Here is a 22,594-nt window from a genome sequence, read left to right as displayed (position 1 = left end):
TAGCTATTATCCCAGACGAAGGATCCCAAGTTACAGTTAACTACCGAGAATTAGTCCGCGAAGAAATTGGGAAGATACATAAGTCTTCGTACACTACTTTACCCTCAAACCTGATGAATGGGCTAAAGCATACCACTTAAACGCTAGAAGATATGTCATGAGCTGGTGTTGTTAACTTCAAAGGTAGCTAAGATAATTATCCATCACTTATCAAGTTGCCTATAATATTAATTACTACTCTAGTATCCCAATGGCCCCGTACAAGACGGGTAGAGCAAAACGTGTAAGTCCCCTATTAGATGGGTCGATGTTAGAAAGACTAAGCTAAAAAGGCCCCAACACGATTAAGTAAGCTACTGACTAACAGCCCAGAGTCGGTAGGAATGATATACAAATAATCGACATCGACATACAGAGTTCAAATTGATGGTTGGATGTTCATAACAGGGTCACCCAAAAAAAAGAAAACTTAACCCAAAATACATTGGACTGTATCAAGTTGCTCGTAAGGTGGGCAAAGTGCCTAGTAAGTTGACCTTACCACCTTATTCGGAAACTATACGCCTAGTCCATCAGATAGGGATGCTTTGCAAGGGTACTGACGAGCCACCCAGGGTATGTTCCATAGATGATGTCTAGAAAATGGAATCCTGCGAGGAACAACCTATTGACATCTTAGATCGGAAACTAGAAGATTGTAGACTAAAGACATGCCTTCCGTCAAGATACTGTGGCAAAACCAAAACCAGAAAAAGGGATGACCTGAGAAATTAAAGAGGACATAAAATACAAGTATTCGTACCCATTCCTGATGTCTACAGGTAACCCCAACTCCTAAAACTCGTATATTAAGTACTTGAATGGAAATATGTGTGATCGCAATAGAAAACAATCTCCCTACAATCGGTATAAAGTCTTAAGGGAATTTTTATTTAACATTCAGGGATGAATGTTCTAAAGGGGAGAAGTATGTTACACCCCACACTCTTGAGCTCAGAATGTCTCTTAAGCTTCTTAGAAGTTACTAATGTGAGCCAGATAGTCTACAATGCTATTAAACAACTCTAAGGAAGGGAGAATGTGATACCCCATAATAGGGAAGGTTGGAAATAGGGTTATGAGAAGTTGGAAGGAGTAGGAGGCCAAGAAATGAGTTGTAGGACTTGATTTGCCTACGTAAACTACTAATTTAGAAGTCGTATACACTTGAACTACTTAAGGACATACTAAGCATGCGTAGCATGGATTACATAGCCTCTTAAAATAGGATGAGATTATGAACCCATAGGGAAGGGAAAAAAATGACATGAGGCATCCAATAAGATAGTGACACATGGAAGCACCTCAAGCAAGGAGGTTACCCACCTGCCTGCTTGGGCGTGGGGTGGACCCCACTGCCACGTGGCAGCCCCTAAGTGGTTGCATAGTTACAATGGTCCAATAAGGGTTGGACACATGTCACCCTTAGAGGATGACACGTGTCACCTCCTAAACCACCCTACATATGTATGTATTGTGACTAAGAACTTCAGTTCTTAGCCAAAACTTCAGCAGCCAAAGAAGAGAGAAAACGTTAGAGCAAAAGGAGGCAGCCATGGTTTAAGAGAAAACTAAGGTAAGTTTCCAAGTTTCTCCCCATGAATTACTTACCTACGGTGTTACTTAACCATGTGGATGTTTATATATGTGTATTAGGATGCCTACGGAGTCATGTTTTCAGATTTATACTTGGAACAAACAAGAAAAAGTTGAAGGAAAACTTAGAAAGCCAAAAAGAGAGGGTTACGGGTTTGGTCCATAAAAAATGTAACGCCCAATTTCGTTCGGAGAATTAATTATTTAAGGTATATAAATGTGGTATAATGTTGTGTTATAGCAATAAATTCCAATTTGGGGTAGCGGAGAAGTGGTACAAACAGTCCGCAACTTTCAGCACGTTAAGGGGGTTTCCGAAGTTAATTTTCAGCAAGTTTGGGATGCCGTTTGTTAAGGTATGGATTGGTTATATTCTCCCACGTTTTGGTAAGGGTTTTTAAATGATATTTAGGTATTAATAATTAAAAATCATGGCTTGGGGCAGCACCAATCGGATAACAAGCAGTCGGCGCGATTTCAGCAAGTTTGAAAAGTTTTCGAGTTGCAATTTGGCAGTTTTGCCAATTTCGGGTGAGGTAAGGTTTCTCCTTTCAATTTGTAATTTTTGGTGTTGTTATGGAGTGTATTATACTACCTATATGTTGCTGTAAATATGTAAATATCATAGAAACGCTTGACGTTCGAAACAAACTAAATTGGAATGGCTATAATTGAATTGTCGTCGAAGTAAAGTGTTGTGTTTGTGGTGTACTGCTGCAGGTGTGTGGGTATTCGTTGCAGGGAATAAATGTGTTCTAATAGGGTTTTGGTTACTTCTGGTTTCATCCACATGACCCCTCGTTTCATATAATTAAAGGCCTTGTGAAATAAAGACTAGAAACGTATTTTGGTATTGTAATTTTCAGGAAGTTGGTTGGAGTTTATATTGTGTAATGTCGCCATGTTTTACTTGTAAATAAGCTGCAGGTTGTTTTTTTTGGTTGTCTGTAGTAATTAGTTATGTAATTGGGAATTAGGATAGGGCATATTATAGGGGAGATGCTGCCCGATTTTCGTTAACTCTTTAACTAGTTAAGGAACTAGTCGAGAAAGTGAGCGAAGGGTCGAGTTCTATGAATACTTATGGGTAGCCTAAGGTGATGGAAATAAAAGGGTTGTTAATACTCGTATTGATTTTATGTTACTTAGGTTTAAAGGACGATGAGACCAATGGGATAAGAAGTAACTCGTAACAGGTATGTGAAGCTTCTCTTGGCATGTTTTTGGTATAGATATGTAAAGCCTATTCTTTCTCTTTCTTTTGGCATGTCATAGAGGTAAGTAAAAAGTAATACGATCTATGAAGTAATTCCATTCCTAAATGTCTCCTGTTCTCTTCTGGATTGTGAACTCTCATTGTAGTTGAACTACTTTCCTCGAACTTACTATACGTTAAACAGACAATGAATATACAGATTTCTAATCGGAGAGACTATATGACTACATGTACTCTGAAATCCTTAAGAGGTTAGAACTACTTTGGTATGTATCTAAGGACCCCGAAATGTTAATTAATATAGTCCTAATGGCCTTTAGAGGGCACTTGGGCTGATTATATTACCACCCTGATTCTCAGACACTAGTTTAGCCTTCATATACTGTTGAGTCTCCGATAACGATTTAAACTACATATAGTTACTCACTACTCTAATCGTATATACTGTAACACTTCTTTCACCGTGTCCCGGGCCGGTAATAGTAATCTTGCATAATTCACTACATTATCCACCGAGCCCCTCACTAGAGGGTCGAGATACGTATGTATACATATATATAAATATGATGATGTGTTGTAATAAGGTGGTGATGGCACTGGGTTGTGATGATCTTACAGATGTATCCACTGACCCCTGATAGGGCCGGCTATATGATATAATTTGAACATGCATGTTTTTGTAATTCACAGAGTACAGGTACAGGCTTCTCAATTAATAATTTGTTCCCCTACTTCTTTATTTCAGATATACCTCCAGCTGTATGATGTTACATTTTACATATGTCGTACTGACTCCCTTTTCTTGGGGGGCTGTGTTTCATGCCCGTAGGTACAGATACAGGTTTTGGGAGTCCGTCAGCATAGGATTCTAGGCAGCTCAGGTGGAAGAGGCTCCATTGTATGGGAGCCTAGTTTTTGGTACTGACCACTGATGTATAAAATTGTTTTGTCTATTCAGGGGTACGGCGGGGGCCCTGTCCCGCCATATGTTGTTGTTAATATTTTTAGAGGTCTGCAGATATGTATATGTGGGTTATGTATATCAGTTTGATTCAGCTGGGTCAACATGATGTGTGGTATATGTTATTATGTTATGGCAGCTTTGTCGGCTTGCATGCCCTTTCATGTTATGATACAAACGAAAAGGGATACATGTTTATGAAAATATTATCACCCAATGGGGTTCTATTACATGATATTGTTTTATTTAAAGTTCAATTTGACCACAGCTGATAGTTAGGTATACGGAGGGTCCAGGTCGGACCCTAGTCGCGGCCTATGGGGTTGGGTCATGACACTTATGATGCCTTTTAAAGATCCCCGAACATTCTTACACATAGAAATGATCAATTCAAACCCTCTATACTTTTAATCGCTCAAATTCGAGCTCCCTAGCACCCAAAAATGAAGTTTGAACTTTGGAAGCAAAGTTGAAATGTGAATGTCTTTTAACTTAAAGACCAGATGATATTGGCCTTCACAATCGCTGAGCCCAAGGATCGTGATCGCAGTCGGGAGGGACTTGGAATCAAAACTACAAGCCTAAAATAAGTATTTCAAGAGACTACGCTAGTCTAGGGTCAGACTGGAGTCAAGGAAGTGAGATAACAAGAGGTAGGCCCTAAACCTGGCCAATACCAACCTATATCATATGCGATATATTCTAAACAATATCTAATAGAACACAGTTAAAGGGGGAGGATATAGCCTACCTCAAAGCCGAATATGCATTCTTTGAATCTACCAAAAATAAGCTCTCGACCTCCAAATCACCGCCAAACTAATAAAATGTCAATCACAACATCCACATAAATGTTTTGACACTAAAGTTTTATATTCTTATGAGACAGACCCAAAATTAGGTCTAAAATGAGATTATGGGACGCAATGTAGGAATACCAAAATTGACTCTGTGAAAAGGTGAATTTGATCTAAATGAAATCGTGGTCAAAATTATAGCACAATTTGACACGTAGAAACACTGAAATCAGACCATGCAATTTTTCATAATTAATGGAGGAAATCAAGGAAGAGGGAAACCCTTTGGGCATGAAATTACCTCAATATGATGCCTTTTGAAGATACCCGAACGTTCCACAAATAACCACAATTAATACAAACTGACCAGACTTGGAATAACTCAAATTGAGGTACCTAGCACCTAAAATTGAAGTTTGAACTTTGGAAGAAAAGTTGTAACGCGTCTGTCTTTCAACTTAAAGACCAGATGATATTGGTCTTCATGATCATGGATCCCAATGCTCGTGATCTCGGCCCATAGAGACTTGGACCATGGAAAATGTGAATGGTCAGCATACATGACCATCGCGATCGGGAACAAGACCTAGGGCTTGCAAACGCGAAGGGAAATAGTAGTTGCACAAGCTCTAACTTGAGCTTTGAAAAGCTCTGAAGGGGTTCTCTGGAAGGGTTTGGAACCCCATGCGCACAAAAAAACTATCCTACCCAATGAAATTCGATGTTACGGACTCAACAACACACTCAGAATATTCATTCAAGGTAATATTGATAAAAAGTGGGTTCCATGCTCAAGCCCTATTTTAAGCCAAAATCCACAAAGAGTTTCACAATGACACCATATTCCTCAGTAACAACACGAAAGGTTGTTCTAAAACTCAAACATTCCGGGGCTAACTACATTGAATGAATTTTAGTCTAAGCGTGTTTACCAGGAATGTGGAAAAAATCAACCTTAGGCTAAATTTCAAAGGCTCAAGCGTTAAATATCCTCAAACTCGCCCCGTTTGCCTTAATACTCGGGTCGACTATTCTACTAGCATAATTTGGCCACTCTGGAGCTGATGGAACCGTTAGAATTCTATTCTATGATTTGTTTTGTAAAGTTTGGACCAAAGCCATCCATTCAAACTCCAAGATTTCTAAAATAGGGAAATGGGAACAAAACCCAAATGAACGACTAGGCGATCGAACTATCAGTGCCAAGATGGCTTTCGAATGCAAAGGCCAAAACTTGTTTCAACAAGCTAATATGCATCAGCTAGTTTTGGCAAGACACAATTCTCCAACGGGGTTCTCATATTTGTTTGGAATTTTGAGTGTGCAAATGAACTATGCTACCCCACCAAACTCAATGTTCCATACTAAACAATGATGTCAAAATTTCCAACAGAGTTTGTCTTGAAAAAAGTGGATCCCTCACTCAAGTGTCATTTTTAGCCAATTTCAAATTCTAGACCAAACTCAATATTTTGAAGCTAACCACACTAATGTAATTCTTATTAGAGCATGTTTACCAAGAATGTGTCCACGATCAAACTTAAGTGTAAACTTAAAAGCTAAAATGCCTAATGGCACAAACTCCCATGAAATGTCTCAAGATTTTAGTCAACTATGCCACTAGCCTAAAATGACCTTTTTGGAGCTGATGTAAACATCAAAATTCAATTCAAAGGTTGTTTACCTAATCTTTTGACCGAAGCCAACTTTTTAAGTTTTAAAAGCTTCAAATCACAAAAATGAAGAAATCCAAAATGAACAACTAGGCAACCAAAAAGTCAGTACAAACATGTAATAAATGACTTGGGGTCTCTATAAGAACATTGTAAATGACCAAAAGAAGGAACTTTCACAGAAATGACTTAAGCGTCATTACAACATCAATTACTAAAAAAGATTTTCACTTGCAAAACTAAGAGAGAAGAAGTAGCTGAATGCTCAAATTAAGAAAATAAAGAAGACTTTTCAATCTTGTAGTCCTAGATTAAAGTTATGTTATATGTACCAAAATACCTTTAATCTTTGTCCTTAAACATGTCAAATGAAAAGTTAAAATTAAAGTGTTGCCAAAAAAGAAAAAAGTCATTCTTTTTTAAACAAACTAAAGAGGAAAGTAGGTCATATTTTTAAACAGGGGGAGTATCTTAGAAGGAGTATCTTAGTTGGGAGTAATTTAAAGTAAAGTTACGGTTTTCCATTAATGGAACAATATATTATAGAAGAGCTTCAAATCTCAAATTTAAAAATTTTATTTGTTGTAAACATGAGTCGTTTTAAATGAATATCATGTCAAAAGAACCAAAACATTGAGAGGAGCTCACATCCAAAATTTGAGATTGTTTTGAAGAGAATTGAATGAGTCGGGATTGGAAAAAAATTTAGCTCATAAGAAAGATGATCTGTTCTGTAATACATAGTTACACAACTTAATATACATGATTATATATTATTATACAATATCCATATGTTATATAACTATTTATACAGTATCTATAAATTATATGTACATGCATATAAATGCGACCATTTTGTTGAATTTTTTCCACTTGTATAGTTATGTAAGAAGCCCTTGTTTAGTCCATCTTGGCCCAATTTATCTTATCCCAAGAAAGGTTTAGGCAGGGATGGGCATTAATCCATCTATTGGTTTAACCCATCTTGACCTTCCCAACATCAACCCAAATGACCGATTTGTCAACCCTCCCTATATATGTAAAATATCTACTATAAACTCTAAAGATGAAGCCCTATATAGTCTTCTATTCACTTCTTATCTTAGGAAATAAGAAGTCACTTCTCCTCATTTCTTAACCCTAAAGCACAGTCGCTCTCCATAAACTTGGTCGAAATATAATGCCAGTCTTCTCTTAATCTTTTCTTCAATATCAACGAGTTCTTCTTCTTACTCTAAAGTTCGTCATGTAAGTAATTCCCTATTTTTGTTGTTTATTTCTAGCTTCATAATTTGAGAGATTATAGCTTAATTTTTGATGGATCATTATTTTCTTGAGATAATTTATGTGTTCATGTTCTACGTCTCATGTTGTTTGTTGTTATTTTTGTAATTTTATGAATTTCTTGGGATTATTTACTTCCTTATCTAAATATCGTAGGTTTTATTTTAATATTTATTTCCTGGTTTTTCTTATCACAGTGATTCAAAGTCTTAAATTCATAGCATGAAACTTGTGCAAAAAAATTGAAGCTGTGATATCAATTTCATTGGTGGAAGCTTAGCTTGACTACATGTTGTGATTTTCATTTTCATTGTCTCTTAGAATATTTTGCGGATACAACATCCGATAATTGCCAACCCGATATCGAACCAATTGATATCTTATCGGTTGGCTAGCAAATTAGTGCATTTAAAAGACAATAAATCAAACACTTGAATGTTATTATCAGCACGATCTTCCTGATAAGGAGCCCAAATGCAAATAAATTTATTTTTAAAATGGCTATAGTTTAATCTTAATTATAGATCTATAACTATATTTTACTTAATTATGATTCGTAGCTACATGTTAGAAGAAAAAGAGATGCGATCCAGATAGAAAGAGGCAAGTGAGATTTGAGAGAAAGAGAGGAGAGAGGATGAATACATGTTGTATTCGTCGTATCACTAATAGAACTATTGTATCAATGAATATAATTGTAGCAAGTGTATTAATGAAAATAATTTGTATTAATGATTTAAAGTTATGAATATAATTTTTATGATTATCAAAGTTAAGATCAAAGAAGTTACTATGGTGTAATAAGTCCATCTATCATGTACGCATGTTTTACCCTAAGTTGCGAATATAAGCTATGATCTTGAGTTCTAAATTATATTCAACGAAAGCTTTATGAATGTTTGACAAAGTATACGAATGAGTTTAAAGGTGCCTTTTGCAAAGAAGTTTTGTGAATGATGATTCTATAATGTTCAAGCAAGTTAATGATAGGGTGAGATAATTTATGAATAAAGATATGCGATTATCTTGACCTGATTTCTTGAGTCAAATGACACCTACTATATCCCACTTATAGGTAAGTTGATCTGTATCTTAGACCTACAAGAAATGGCATTAAGGGTAGAAACTAAAAAAAAATAATTAATTTATAGAAATAAAAAAGATTAAAGGCGGAACCAAACAAAAATATATATACACAATTAAAGATCCCTCTTAGAACCTGAAAGTCAAATGTGCAGAACTACAACAAAATGATAGGAGTCCCAAAAGTGGACCACAAAATGAAGACTTATCTCAAAAATTAAAAGACTAGTCAGCTATGTACAAAAGGAGACAGGTAAAGTCCTAAACATGATGTGCTCACCCTCGTCTCTAAATCAGACTGCTTCAGGATCGATGTCAGCGTTAGTTGCTGGTTCTCCGACCTACATCATGAAAATGGATACATAGTGTAGTATGAGTACCAAAAACAATAGGTAGTCAATAGATAACATTGTCCGATTGAGCAAGAAAAGTAAAAGTAATTTGAAATGCTAGAATCAAACACAAAAGAGTTCAAAATGGTGGGAAAACTAATAGAATGCACATGAGACTACTAAGAACAAAAAAGGAAGAAATTAGAGCTAACTAAAACCAATTGATCCCCCATAAGCCCAAAGGGTGCACTTGTAAGATCCTGAAAATAGATAGTCAAAATGAAAGAAAATTCCAAGAAAAGGGATTTTCCTAGAGTTTATGACTTGGCCTATGAGTTGTAAAGACTTCTAAGGGTTGTAGAAGCGGCAAGTAGGATTGATACTGGGGTTGGAAAATCGACTAAGTCTGGAACAAAGTTTACGAGTCAAGTTGACGACACGTAGCAATGGTGATGACTCATAGAGTTAGTCATAGATTTGATCTTTAATTTTGTGAAATTGACAAGCCTTAGTAATTTCAAAACGAATCAACAGGACAGGTCATAGAATGAGTTACGAATCATAGAATGGACGTAGAATTGGGTCTTGAGTTTTGAATTTTTACTAAGTGAAGGGGAGATTGATGATTCATTTTTACAACTTGTAGAAGAGTCGATGACTAATAAGGATGAGTAGTAGGTACCATTTTTCATTACAATAGACTATAATTTTGGAGCACTACTTTGGCGACTCATGTTAAAAACGTGTAGACATATAAAGAGTTTTAGAAGCCATCCAAAGTGTCATAAAGGGGTGATTCTTAATTGTGCATAGATTTTAAGATGAATTATTCAGTGTGGAAATATATTTGGAGACGTTTTAAGGTCAGAAGAATCCTCTAGCACAAAGTCTGGTAGAAAGCTTCTTTACCGATTGAGTTTTGGTGAAAGATTTTACATGGGTCAAATTTAAATGATTATATATTCTAGAATATAATGAATTAGGTAGTACACAATAAATAAAATTATAGGTATTTAAATCCTCTTTTCAACTCCACCAACTTTGTCTCATTTGGAGTTCATAAGAAAATGTTATTATCATTTTATGAAAGACTGTCAAATCAGAAATATTATGACCTTGAGTTACGGCCCGTTGAAACAAGTGACGAACCGCAGAAATAGTTATGAACCATAAACATTGGTCATAAAAAAAGATCATAGGCTCAACTTTAAGTCTTTTTTTTCAAGGTTTGATAGGACAAAAGTGGTCTATGGCCCATAATGTTTTTCACGACCAGTAAGGGTGCTTCATAGGGTCCTTCGAACAAATTTTTATAAGGGGTTGTTTGGTATTTTAAAAATAAGTTCCTCAATGTATTTGGACATTTTTGGGACTAGGTTCTCAACTATTGACTACCTTAAGTATTCCTAAACTTTCATTCTTTTATTAACTCTCAAAAATCACAAGTCTTCTCTCCCAAGGGGTGCTCTCAAAGGTCTTCTCTCACACTCAAGCTAGGGTCTCAAGCTCAACAAGGTTTATCTTTAATTTTTTAGTGTATTCAATAAAGGTATGTGGGGATTGGTTCATGAGTTCCTTTAACCCATGAAGTCCCAAGGTTTTCTGTAAGTTTCTTTCAATTTCAATTGATTATGAACCCTAATTTTGATGAATTCCATTGGGCTGATTTAATTCCATTTTTAGATGTTATCGATGATTATTATATGCATGTTGTCATATGAATAGCATGATTTTAAGTGGAATTATGAATTTCTATGCATGAAGCTATTTCCAAGTTTAGATTATAAAGTCAAAGATAATTTTCATGAATAGGTTACGAGTAAATGATCTTCAAATAAAGTATTTATGATTTAAAGTTGAGATTATAATTTTTGTAATGATAAAAGTTAAGATCAAAGAAGTTATTACGGGGTGATAAGTCCATCTATCATGTATGTATGTTTTATCCTAAGTTACAAGTATAAGCTATGATCTTGAGTTCCAAGTTATATTCAACGAAAGCTTTATGAATGTTTGACAAGGTATACGAATGAGTTTAAATTTGCTTTTTGCAAAGAAGTTTTGTGAATGATGTTTCTATAATGTTCAAGTAAGTTAATCATAGGGTGAGATAATTTATGAATAAAGATATGCGATGATCAAAGCTCTACACTCACATTACATGAGATAAAGTTAAGAATCTATTCTATGATTATGTTCTTATGAAACCTTCTATCAATTCAACATAAAATAATAGAAATCAAGCTAGTTAAATTTTCGACGAGCCTCTACTTGTTCACTCAATATAATAACTTTTCTAAATCAATGGACTTATCATATATTTATATATTCAAGAAATGAGATCTAAAAAAGAAAAATATAAAATATGGGATAAAAACTGGCTAGTTATTTATTGATTTCCCTTCCTAGGACATTTTCCTTTATGCGATTATCTCGACCTGATTTCTAGAGTCAAATGAAACCTACTATATCCCACCTATAGGTAAGTTGATCCATATCTCAGAACTACAAGTAATGAGATTAAGGGTAGAAACTAAATAAAAATAATTAATTTATAGAAATAAAAAAGATTCAAGGCGGAACCAAACAAAAATATATATACACAATTAAAGATCCCTCTTAGAACCTGAAAGTCAAATCTGCAGAACTACAACAAAATGATATGAGTCCCAAAAGTGGACCATAAAATGAAGACCTATCTCAAAAAGTAAAAGACTAGTCAGCTATGTACAAAAGGAGAAGGTAAAGTCCAAAACACGATGTGCTCACCCTCGCCTCTAAATTAGACTGTTGCAGGCTCGATCTCAGCATTGGTTGATGTTTCTCCAACCTATATCATGAAAATAGATCCATAGAGTACTATGATTACCAAAACAATAGGTAGTCAATAGATATCATCGTCCGATTGAGAAAGAAAAGTAAAAGTAATTTGAAATGCTAGAATCAAACACAAAAGAGCTCAAAATGGTGGGAAAACTAATAGAATGCACATGAGAATACTAAGAACAAAAAAGGAAGAAATTAGAGCTAACTAAAACCAATTGATCCCCCATAAGACCAAAGGCTGCACTTGTAAGATCCTCAAAATAGAATAGTCAAAATGAAAGAAAATTCCAAGAAAAGGGATTTTCCTAGAGTTTACAACTTGGCCTACGAGTTTTAAGGACTTCTAAGGGTTGTAAAAGCGGCTCGTAGGATTGATATTGGGGTTGGAAAATCGACTAAGCTTGGAACAGAGTTTATGATTCAAGTTGACGACACGTAGCAATGATGATGACTCATAGAGTTAGTGGTAGAGTTGATCTTTGATTTTTTGAAATTGACAAGCCTTTGTAATTTCGAAATGAATCAATAGGACGGGTCGTAGGATGAGTTACGAATCGTAGAATGGAAGTAGAATTGGGTCCTGAGTTCTGAATTTTTACTAAGTGAAGGGGAAATTGATGATTCATATTTACAACTTGTAGGAGAGTCGATGATTAATAAGGATGAGTAGTAGGGACCATTTTTCATTACAATAGACTATGATTTTGGAGCATTACTTTTACGACTCATGTTAAAAACCTGTAGACAAATGAAGAGTTTCAGAAGCCATCCAAAGTGTCATAAAGGGCTGATTCTTAATTGTGCATAGATTTTAAGACCAATTATTCAGTGTGAAAATAGATTTGGAGACGGTTTAAGGTCACAAGAATCCTCTAGCCCAAAGTCTGGTAGAAAGCTTCTTTACCGATTGAATTTTTGTGAAAGATTTTACATGGTCAACTTTAAATGATCATATATCCTAGAATATAATGAATTAGATAGTACACAATCAATAAAATTATAGGTATTTGAATCCTATTTCCAACTCCACCAATTTTGTCTCATTTGGAGTTCGGAAGAAAAAGTTATTACCATTTTACGAAAGACTGTCAAATCAGAAATATTATGACCTTGAGTTACGACCCGTTGAAACAAGTGACAAACCGCAGAAATAGTTATGACCCATAAACATTGGTCATAAATGAAGATCATAGGCTCATTTTAATCCTTTTTAATAAGGTTTGATAGGACGAAAGCGGTCTACGACCCATAATGTTTTTCACGACCCGTAAGGGTGCTTCATAGGGTCCTTCGAACAAATTTTTATAAAGGGGTTGTTTGGTATTTTCCAAATAAGTTCCTCAATGTATTTGAACATTTTTGGGACTAGGTTCTCAACTATTGACTACCTTAAGTATTCCTAAGCTCTTATTCTTTTATTAACTCTCAAAAATCACAAGTCTTCTCTCCCAAGGGGTGCTCTCAAAGGTCTTCTCCCACACTCAAGCTAGGGTCTCAAGCTCAACAAGGTTTATCTTCAATTTCTTAGTGGATTCAATCAAGATATGTGGGGACTGGTTCATGGGTTCCTTTAACCCATGAAGTCCCACGGTGTTATGTAAGTTTCTTTCAATTTCAATTAATTATGAACCCTAGTTTTGATGAATTCCATTCGGCTGATTTAATCCTATTTTTATATGTTATCGATGATCATTATACGCATGTTGCCATATGAATAGCATGATTTTAAGTGGAATTATGAATTCCCATTCTTGAAGCTATTTCCAATATTAGATTATAAAGTCAAAGATGATTTTCATGAATAGATTACGAGTTAAATGATCTTCAAATAAAGTATTCATGATTTAAGGTTGAGATTATAACTTTTATAATGACCAAAGTTAAGATCAAAGAAGTTATTATGGTGTGATAAATCCATCTATCATGTATGCATGTTTTACCCTAAGTTACAAGTATAAGCTATGATCTTGAGTTCCAAGTTATATTCAACGAAAGTTTATGAATATTTGACAAGGTATACGAATGAGTTTAAATGTTCCTTTTGCAAAGAAGTTTTGTGATACGGTGAGATAATTTATGAATAAAGATATGTGATGATCAAAGGTCTACACTCACATTACATGAGATAAAGTTAAGGATCTATTCTATAATTATGTTCTTATAAAACCTTTGGTCAATTCAACATAAAATATTAGAAGTCAAGCTAGCTAAATTTTCGACGAGCTTCTACTTGTTCACTCAATGTAATAACTTTTCTAAATCAATGGACTTATCATATATTTATATATTCAATAAATGAGATCTAAAAAAGTGAAATATACAATATGGGTTAAAAACTAGTTAGTTATTTATTGTTTTCCCTTCCTAGGACATCTTTCTTTATGGTGTTATCTCGACCTGATTTCTCGAGTCAAATGACACCTACTATATCCCATTTATAGGTAAGTTGATCTGTATCTTAGAACTATAAAAAATGGGATTAAGAGTAGAACCTAAAAATAAATAATTAATTTATAGAAATAAAAAAGATTCAAGGCGGAACCAAATAATAATATATATACACAATTAAAGATCACTCTTAGAACCTGAAAGTCAAATGTGCAGAACTACTACAAATGGATATGAGTCCCAAAAGTGGACCACAAAATGAAGACTTATCTCAAAAAGTAAAAACTAGTCAGCTATGTACAAAAGGAGACAGGTAAAGTCCAAAAAATGATGTGCTCACCCACACCTCTAAATCAGACTGCTGCAGGCTCGACCTCAGCATTGGTTGCTAGTTCTTCAACCTACTTCATCAAAATGAATGCATAGTATAGTATGAGTACCAAAAAAATAGGTAGTCAATAGGTATCATCGTCCGATTGAGCAAGAAAAGTAAAAGTAATTTGAAATGCTAGAATCAAACACAAAAGAGGTCAAAATGGTGGGAAAACTAACAGAATGCACATAAGACTACTAAGAACAAAAAAAGAAGAAATTGTAGCTAACTAAAACAAATTGACCCCCCATAAGCCCAAAGGCTGCAATTGTAAGATCTTGAAAATAAAATAGTCAAAATGAAAGAAAATTCCAAGAAAAGGGATTTTCCCAGAGTTTACAACTTGGCCTACGAGTTGTAAGGACTTCTAAGGGTTGTAGAAGCGGCTCGTAGGCATAATATTGGGGTTGGAAAATCGACTATGTTTGGAACCACAGTTTATGAGTCAAGTTGATGACATGTAGAAATGGTAAGGACTCACAGAGTTAGTCGTAGAGTTGATCTTTGATTTTGTAAAATTAAAAAAGCCTTAGTAATTTCGAAACGAATCAATAGGACGGGTCGTAGGATGAGTTACGAATCGTAGAATGGACGTAGAATTGGGTCCTTAGTTCTGAATTTTTACTAAGTGAAGGGGAAATTGATGAGACATTTTTAACAATTGTAGGAGAGTCAATGACTAATAAGGATGAGTAGTAGGGACCATTTTTCATTACAATAGACTATGATTTTGGAGCACTATTTTGACGACTCATGTTAACAACGTGTAGACAAATAAAGAGTTTTAGAAGCCATCCAAAGTGTCATAAAGAGGTGATTCTTAATTGTGCATAGCTTTAAAGACAAATTATTCAGTGTGGAAATAGATTTGGAGACATTTTAAGGTTACAAGAATCGTCTAGCACATAGTCTAGTAGAAAGCTTCTTTACCGATTGAATTTTTGTGAAAGATTTTACATGGTCAACTTTAAATGATCATATATCCTAGAATATAATGAATTAGATAGTACACAATCAATAAAATTATAGGTATTTGAATCCTCTTTCCAACTCCACCAATTTTGTCTCATTTGGAGTTTGAAAGAAAAAGTTATTACCATTTTACGAAAGACTGTCAAATCAGAAATATTATGACCTTGAGTTACGACCCGTTGAAATAAGTGACGAACCGCAGAAATAGTTATGACCCATAAACATTGGTAGTAAACAAAGATCATAGTCTCAATTTTTAAGCCTTTTTTTCAAGGTTTGAAACAACGAAAGCGGTATACAACCCATAATGTTTTTCACGACCCGTAAGGGTGCTTCATAGGGTCCTTCGAACAAATTTTTATAAGGGGTTGTTTGGTATTTTCCCAATAAGTTCCTCAATGAATTTGGACATTTTTGGGACTAGGTTCTCAACTATTGACTACCTTAATTATTACTAAACTCGCATTCTTTTATTAACTCTAAAAAATCACAAGTCTTCTTTCCCAAGGTGTGCTCTCAAAGGTCTTCTCCCACACTTAAGCAAGGGTCTCAACCTCAACAAGGTTTATATTCAATTTCTTAGTGGATTCAATCAAGGTATGTGGGGACTGGTTCATGGGTTCCTTTAACCCATGAAGTCCCACAGTTTTCTGTAAGTTTCTTTCAATTTCAATTAATTATGAACCCTAGTTTTGATGAATTCCATTGGGCTGATTTAATTCTATTTTTAGATGTTATCGATGATCATTATATGTATGTTGTCATATGAATAGCATGATATTAAGTGTAATTATGAATTCCCATTCATGAAGCTATTTCCAAGTTTAGATTATAATGTCAAAGATGATTTTCATGAATAAATTACGAGTTAAAAGATCTTCAAATAAAGTATTCATGATTTAAAGTTGAGATTATAATTTTTATGATGATCAAAGTTAATATAAAAGAAGTTATTATGGTGTGATAAGTCCATCTATCATGTTTGCATGTTTTACCCTAAGTTACAAGTATAAGCTATGATCTTGAGTTCCAAGTTATATTCAACGAAAGCTTTATGAATGTTTGATAAGGTATACGAATGAGTTTAAAGGTGCCTTTTGCAAAGAATTTTGGTGAATGATGATTCTATAATGTTCAAGCAAGTTAATGATAAGGTGAGATAATTTATGAATAAAGATATGCGATGATCAAAGGTCTACACTCACATTACATGAGATAAAGTTAAGGATCTATACTATAATTATGTTCTTATAAAACCTTTTGTCAATTCAACATAAAATATTAGAAGTCAAGCTAGCTAAATTTTCGACGAGCTTCTACTTGTTCACTCAATGTAATAACTTTTCTAAATCAATGGACTTATCATATATTTATATATTCAATAAATGAGATCTAAAAAAGTGAAATATACAATATGGGTTAAAAACTAGTTAGTTATTTATCGTTTTCCCTTCCTAGGACATCTTTCTTTATGGTGTTATCTCGACCTGATTTCTCGAGTCAAATGACACCTACTATATCCCATTTATAGGTAAGTTGATCTGTATCTTAGAACTATAAAAAATGGGATTAAGGGTTAAAACTAAATAAAAATAATTAATTTATAGAAATAAAAAAGATTCAAAGCAGAACCAAATAAAAATATATATACACAATTAAAGATCACTCTTAGAACCTGAAAGTCAAATATGCAGAACTACTACAAAATGATATGAGTCCCAAAAGTGGACCACAAAATGAAGACTTATCTCAAAAAGTAAAAAACTAGTCAGCTATGTCCAAAAGGAGACAGGTAAAGTCCAAAAAATGATGTGCTCACCCTCGCCTCTAAATCAGACTGCTGCAGGCTCGACCTCAGTATTGGTTGCTAGTTCTTCGACCTACATCATCAAAATGGATGCATAGTGTAGTATGAGTACCAAAAAAATAGGTAGTCAATAGGTATCATCGTTCGATTGAGCAAGAAAAGTAAAAGTAATTTGAAATGCTAGAATCAAACACAAAAGAGGTCAAAATGGTGAGAAAACTAATAGAATGCACATGAGACTACCAAGAACAAAAAAGGAAGAAATTAGAGCAAACTAAAACCAATTGATCCCCCATAAGACCAAAGGCTGCACTTGTAAGATCCTCAAAATAGAATAGTCAAAATGAAAGAAAATTCCAAGAAAAGGGATTTTCCCAGAGTTTACAACTTGGCCTACGAGTTGTAAGGACTTCTAAGGGTTTTAGAAGCGGCTCGTAGGATTGATATTCTGGTTGGAAAATTGACCAAGTTTGGAACCACAGTTTATGAGTCAAGTTGACGACACGTAGCAATGGTGATGACTCTTAGAGTTAGTGGTAGAGTTGATCTTTGATTTTTTGAAATTGACAAGCCTTTGTAATTTCGAAAAGAATCAATAGGACGGGTCGTAGGATGAGTTACGAATCGTAGAATGGACGCAAAATTGGGTCCTGAGTTCTGAATTTTTACTAAGTGATGGGGAAATTGATGAGTCATTTTTAACACTTGTATAAGAGTCGATGAATAATAAGGATGAGTTGTAGGGACCATTTTTCATTACAATAGCCTATGATTTTGGAGCACTATTTTGACGACTCATGTTAACAACGTGTAGACAAATGAAGAGTTTTAGAAGCCATCCAAAGTGTCATAAAGGGTGATTCTTAATTGTTCATAGATTTTAAGACAAATTATTAAGTGTGGAAATAGATTTGGAGACGTTTTAAGGTCACAAGAATCCTCTAGCACAAAGTCTAGTAGAAAGCTTCTTTATCGATTGAGTTTTGGTGAATGATTTTATATGGGTCAACTTCAAATGATCATATCTCCTAGAATATAATGAATTAGGTAGTACACAATCAATAAAATTATAGGTATTTGAATACTATTTCCAACTCCACCAATTTTGTCTCATTTGGAGTTCGGAAGAAAAAGTTATTACCATTTTACGAAAGACTGTCAAATCAGAAATATTATGACCTTGAGTTACGACCCGTTGAAACAAGTGACGATATCCATAAACATTGGTCATAAATATAGATCAGAGGATCATTTTTTAAGACATTTTTTCAAGGTTTGATATGACAAAAGCGGTCTATGACCCATAGGTTTTTCTCGACCCGTAAGGGTGCTTCATAGGGTCCTTCGAACAAATTTTTATAAGGGGTTGTTTGGTATTTTCCCAATAATTTCCTCAATGTATTTGGACATTTTTAGGACTAGGTTCTCAACTATTGACTACCTTAATTATTCCTAAACTTCATTCTTTTATTAACTCTTAAAAATCACAAGCCTTTCTCTCCCAAGGGGTCCTCTCAAAGGTCTTCTCCCAAACTCAAGCTAGGGTCTCAAGCTCAACAAGGTTTATCTTCAATTTCTTAGTGGATTCAATCAAGGTATGTGGGGATTGGTTCATGGGTTCCTTTCACCCATGAAGTACCAAGGTTTTCTGTAAGTTTCTTTCAATTTCAATTGATTATGAACCCTAGTTTTCATAAATTGAATTGGGCAAATTTAATTCCATTTTTAGATGTTATCAATGACAATTATATGCATGTTGTCATATGAATTGCATTATTTTAAGTGGAATTATGAATTTCCATGCATGAAGCTATTTCCAAGTTTAGATTATAAAGTCAAAGATGATTTTCATGAATAGATTACAAGTAAAATGATCTTCAAATAAAGTATTCATGATTTAAAGTTGAGATTATAATTTTTAAGATGATCAAAATTAAGATCAAATGAAGTTATTATGGTGTGATAAGTCCATTTATCATGTATGCATGTTTTACCCTAAGTTGTAAGTATAAGCTATGATCTTGAGTTCCAAGTTATATTCAATGAAAACTTTATGAATGTTTGACAAGGTATAGGAATGAGTTTAAAGGTGGCTTTTGCAAAGAAGTTTTGTGAATAATGATTCTATAATGGTCAAGCAAGTTAATGATAGGATGAGATAATTTATGAATAAAGATATGCAATTATCTCGACCTTGTTTCTCAAGTCAAATGAAACCTACTGTATCCCACTTATAGGTAAGTTGATCCGTATCTCAGAACTACAAGTAATGGGATTAAGGGTAGAACCTAAATAAAATTAATTAATTTTTAGAAATAAAAAAGATTCAAGGCGGAACCAAACAAAAATATATATACACAATTAAAGATCCCTATTAGAACCTGAAAGTCAAATGTGCAGAACTACTACAAAATGATAGGAGTCCCAAAATGGACCATAAAATGAAGACTTATCTCAAAAATTAAAAGACTAGTCAGCTATGTACAAAAGGACACAGGTAAAGTCCTAAACATGATGTGCTCAACCTCACCTCTAAATAAGACTGCTGCAGGCTCGATCTCAGTGTTGGTTGCTGGTTCTCCGACCTACATCATGAAAATGGATGCATAGTGTACTATGATTACCAAAACAATAGGTAGTCAGTAGGTATCATCGTCCGATTGAGCAAGAAAAGTAAAAGTAATTTGAAATGCTAGAATCAAACACAAAAGAGGTCATGAGACTACTAAGAACAAAAAAGGAAGAAATTACAGCTAACCAAAACCAATTAATCCCCCATAAGCCCAAAGGGTGCACTTGTAAGATCCTGAAAATAGAATAGTCAAAATGAAAGAAAATTCCAAGAAAAGGGATTGTCCCAGAGTTTACGAGTTGGCCTATGAGTTTTAAGGACTTTTAAGGGTTGTAGAAGCGGCTCATAGGAATAATATTAGGGTTGGAAAATTGACTAAGTTTGGAACAGAGTTTACGAGTCAAGTTGACGAAACATAGCAATGGTGAAGACTCATAAAGTAAGTCATAGAGTTGATCTTTGATTTTGTGAAATTGACAATCCTTAGTAATTTCAAAACGAATCAACAAGATGGGTCGTAGGATGAGTTACGAATCATAGAATCGACGTAGAATTGGGTCCTGAGTTATGAATTCTTACTAAGTGAAGGGGAAATTGATTAGTCATATTTACAACTTGTAGGAGAGTCGATGACTATTAAGGATGAGTAGTAGGGACCATTTTTCATTACAATAGCCTATGATTTTAGAGCACTACTTTGATGACTCATGTTAACAACCCGTAGACAAATGAAGAGTTTTAGAAGCTATCCAAAGTGTCTAAAGGGGTTATTTTTAATTGTGCATAGATTTTAAGACCAATTATTCAGTTTTGAAATAGATTTGGAGATGTTTTAAGGTCACAAGAATCCTCTAGCACAAAGTCTAGTACAAAGCTTCCTTACCGATTTAGTTTTGGTGAAAGATTTTACATGGCTCCACTTTAAACGATCATATCTCCTACAATATAATGAATTAGGTAGTAAAAAATTAATCAAATTATAGGTATTTGAATCCTATTTCCAACTCCACCAATTTTGTCTCATTTGGAGTTCGGAAGAAAAAGTTATTACCATTTTACGAAAGACTGTCCAATCAAATATATTACGAACTTGAGTTACGACCCTTTGAAACAAGAGATGAATCGTAGAAATAGTTATGACCCATAAATATTGGTCGTAAACAAATATCATAGGATCATTTTTCAAGACTTTTTTTCAAGGATTGATAGGACGAAAACGGTCTACAACCCATAATGTTTTTCACGACCCGTGAGGGTGCTTCATAGGGTTCTTCGAACAGATTTTTATAAGGGGTTGTTTGGTATATTCCCTATAAGTTCCTTAATGTATTTGGATATTTTTAGGACTAGGTTCTCAACTATTGACTACCTTAAGTATTCCTAAACTCTAATTCTTTTATTAACTCTAAAAAATCACAAGTCTTCTGTCCCAAGAGGTCCTCTCAAAGGTCTTCTATCACACTCAAGCTAGGGTCTCAAGATCAATAAGGTTTACCTTCAATTTATTAGTGGATTCAATCAAGGTATGTGGGGATTGGTTAATGGGTTCCTTTCACCCATGAAGTCCCAAGGTTTTCTGTAAGTTTCTTTCAATTTCAATTGATTATGAACCCTAGTTTTGATGAATTGCATCGGGCTGATTTAATTCCATTTTTAGATATTATCATTGATAATTATATGCATATTGTCATATTAATTGCATGATTTTAAGTGTAATTATGAATTCCCATGCATGAATCTATTTCCAAGTTTAGATTATAAAGTCAAAGACGATTTTCATGAATAGATTATGATTTAAATGATCTTCCAAAAAAGTAATCCTGATTTAAAGTTGAGATTATAATTTTTATGATGATCAAAGTTAAGATCAAAGAAGTTATTATGGTGTGATTAGTCTATCGATCATGTATGCATGTTTTACCCTAAGTTGCAAGTATAAGCTATGATCTTGAGTTCCAAATTATATTCAACGAAAGCTTTATGAATATTTGACAAGGTATATGGATGAGTTTAAAGGTGCCTATTCCAAAGAAGTTTTGTGAATGATGATTCTATAATGTTCAAGCAAGTTAATGATAGGGTGAGATAATTTATGAATAAATATATGCGATGATCAAAGGTCTACACTCACATTACATGAGATAAAGTTAAGGATCTATTCTATGATTATGTTCTTATGAAACCTTTTGTTAATTCAACATAAAATAATAGAAATCAAGCTAGCTAAATTTTCGACGAGCTTCTACTTGTTCACTCAATGTAATAACTTTTCTAAATCAATGGACTTATCATATATTTATATATTCAAGAAATGAGATCTAAAAAAGTGAAATATAAAATATGGGATAAAAAACTGGCTAGTTATTTATTATTTTTCCTTCCTAGGCCATTTTTCTTTATGTTGTTATCTCGACCTGATTTCTCGAGTCAAATGACACCTACTATATGCCACTTATAGGTAAGTTGATCCGTATCTCAGAACTACAAGAAATGGAATTAAGGGTAGAAACTAAATAAAAATAATTAATTTATAAAAATAAAAAAGATTCAAAGCAGAACCAAATAAAAATATATATATACACAATTAAAGATCGCTCTTAGAACCTGAAAGTCAAATATGCAGAACTACTACAAAATGATATGAGTCCCAAAAGTGGACCACAAAATGAAGACTT

Source organism: Solanum dulcamara, chromosome 11 (genome assembly GCF_947179165.1).
Source record: "Solanum dulcamara chromosome 11, daSolDulc1.2, whole genome shotgun sequence".
Classification (NCBI taxonomy): domain Eukaryota; kingdom Viridiplantae; phylum Streptophyta; class Magnoliopsida; order Solanales; family Solanaceae; genus Solanum; species Solanum dulcamara.
This window is presented reverse-complemented; position numbering follows the sequence as displayed.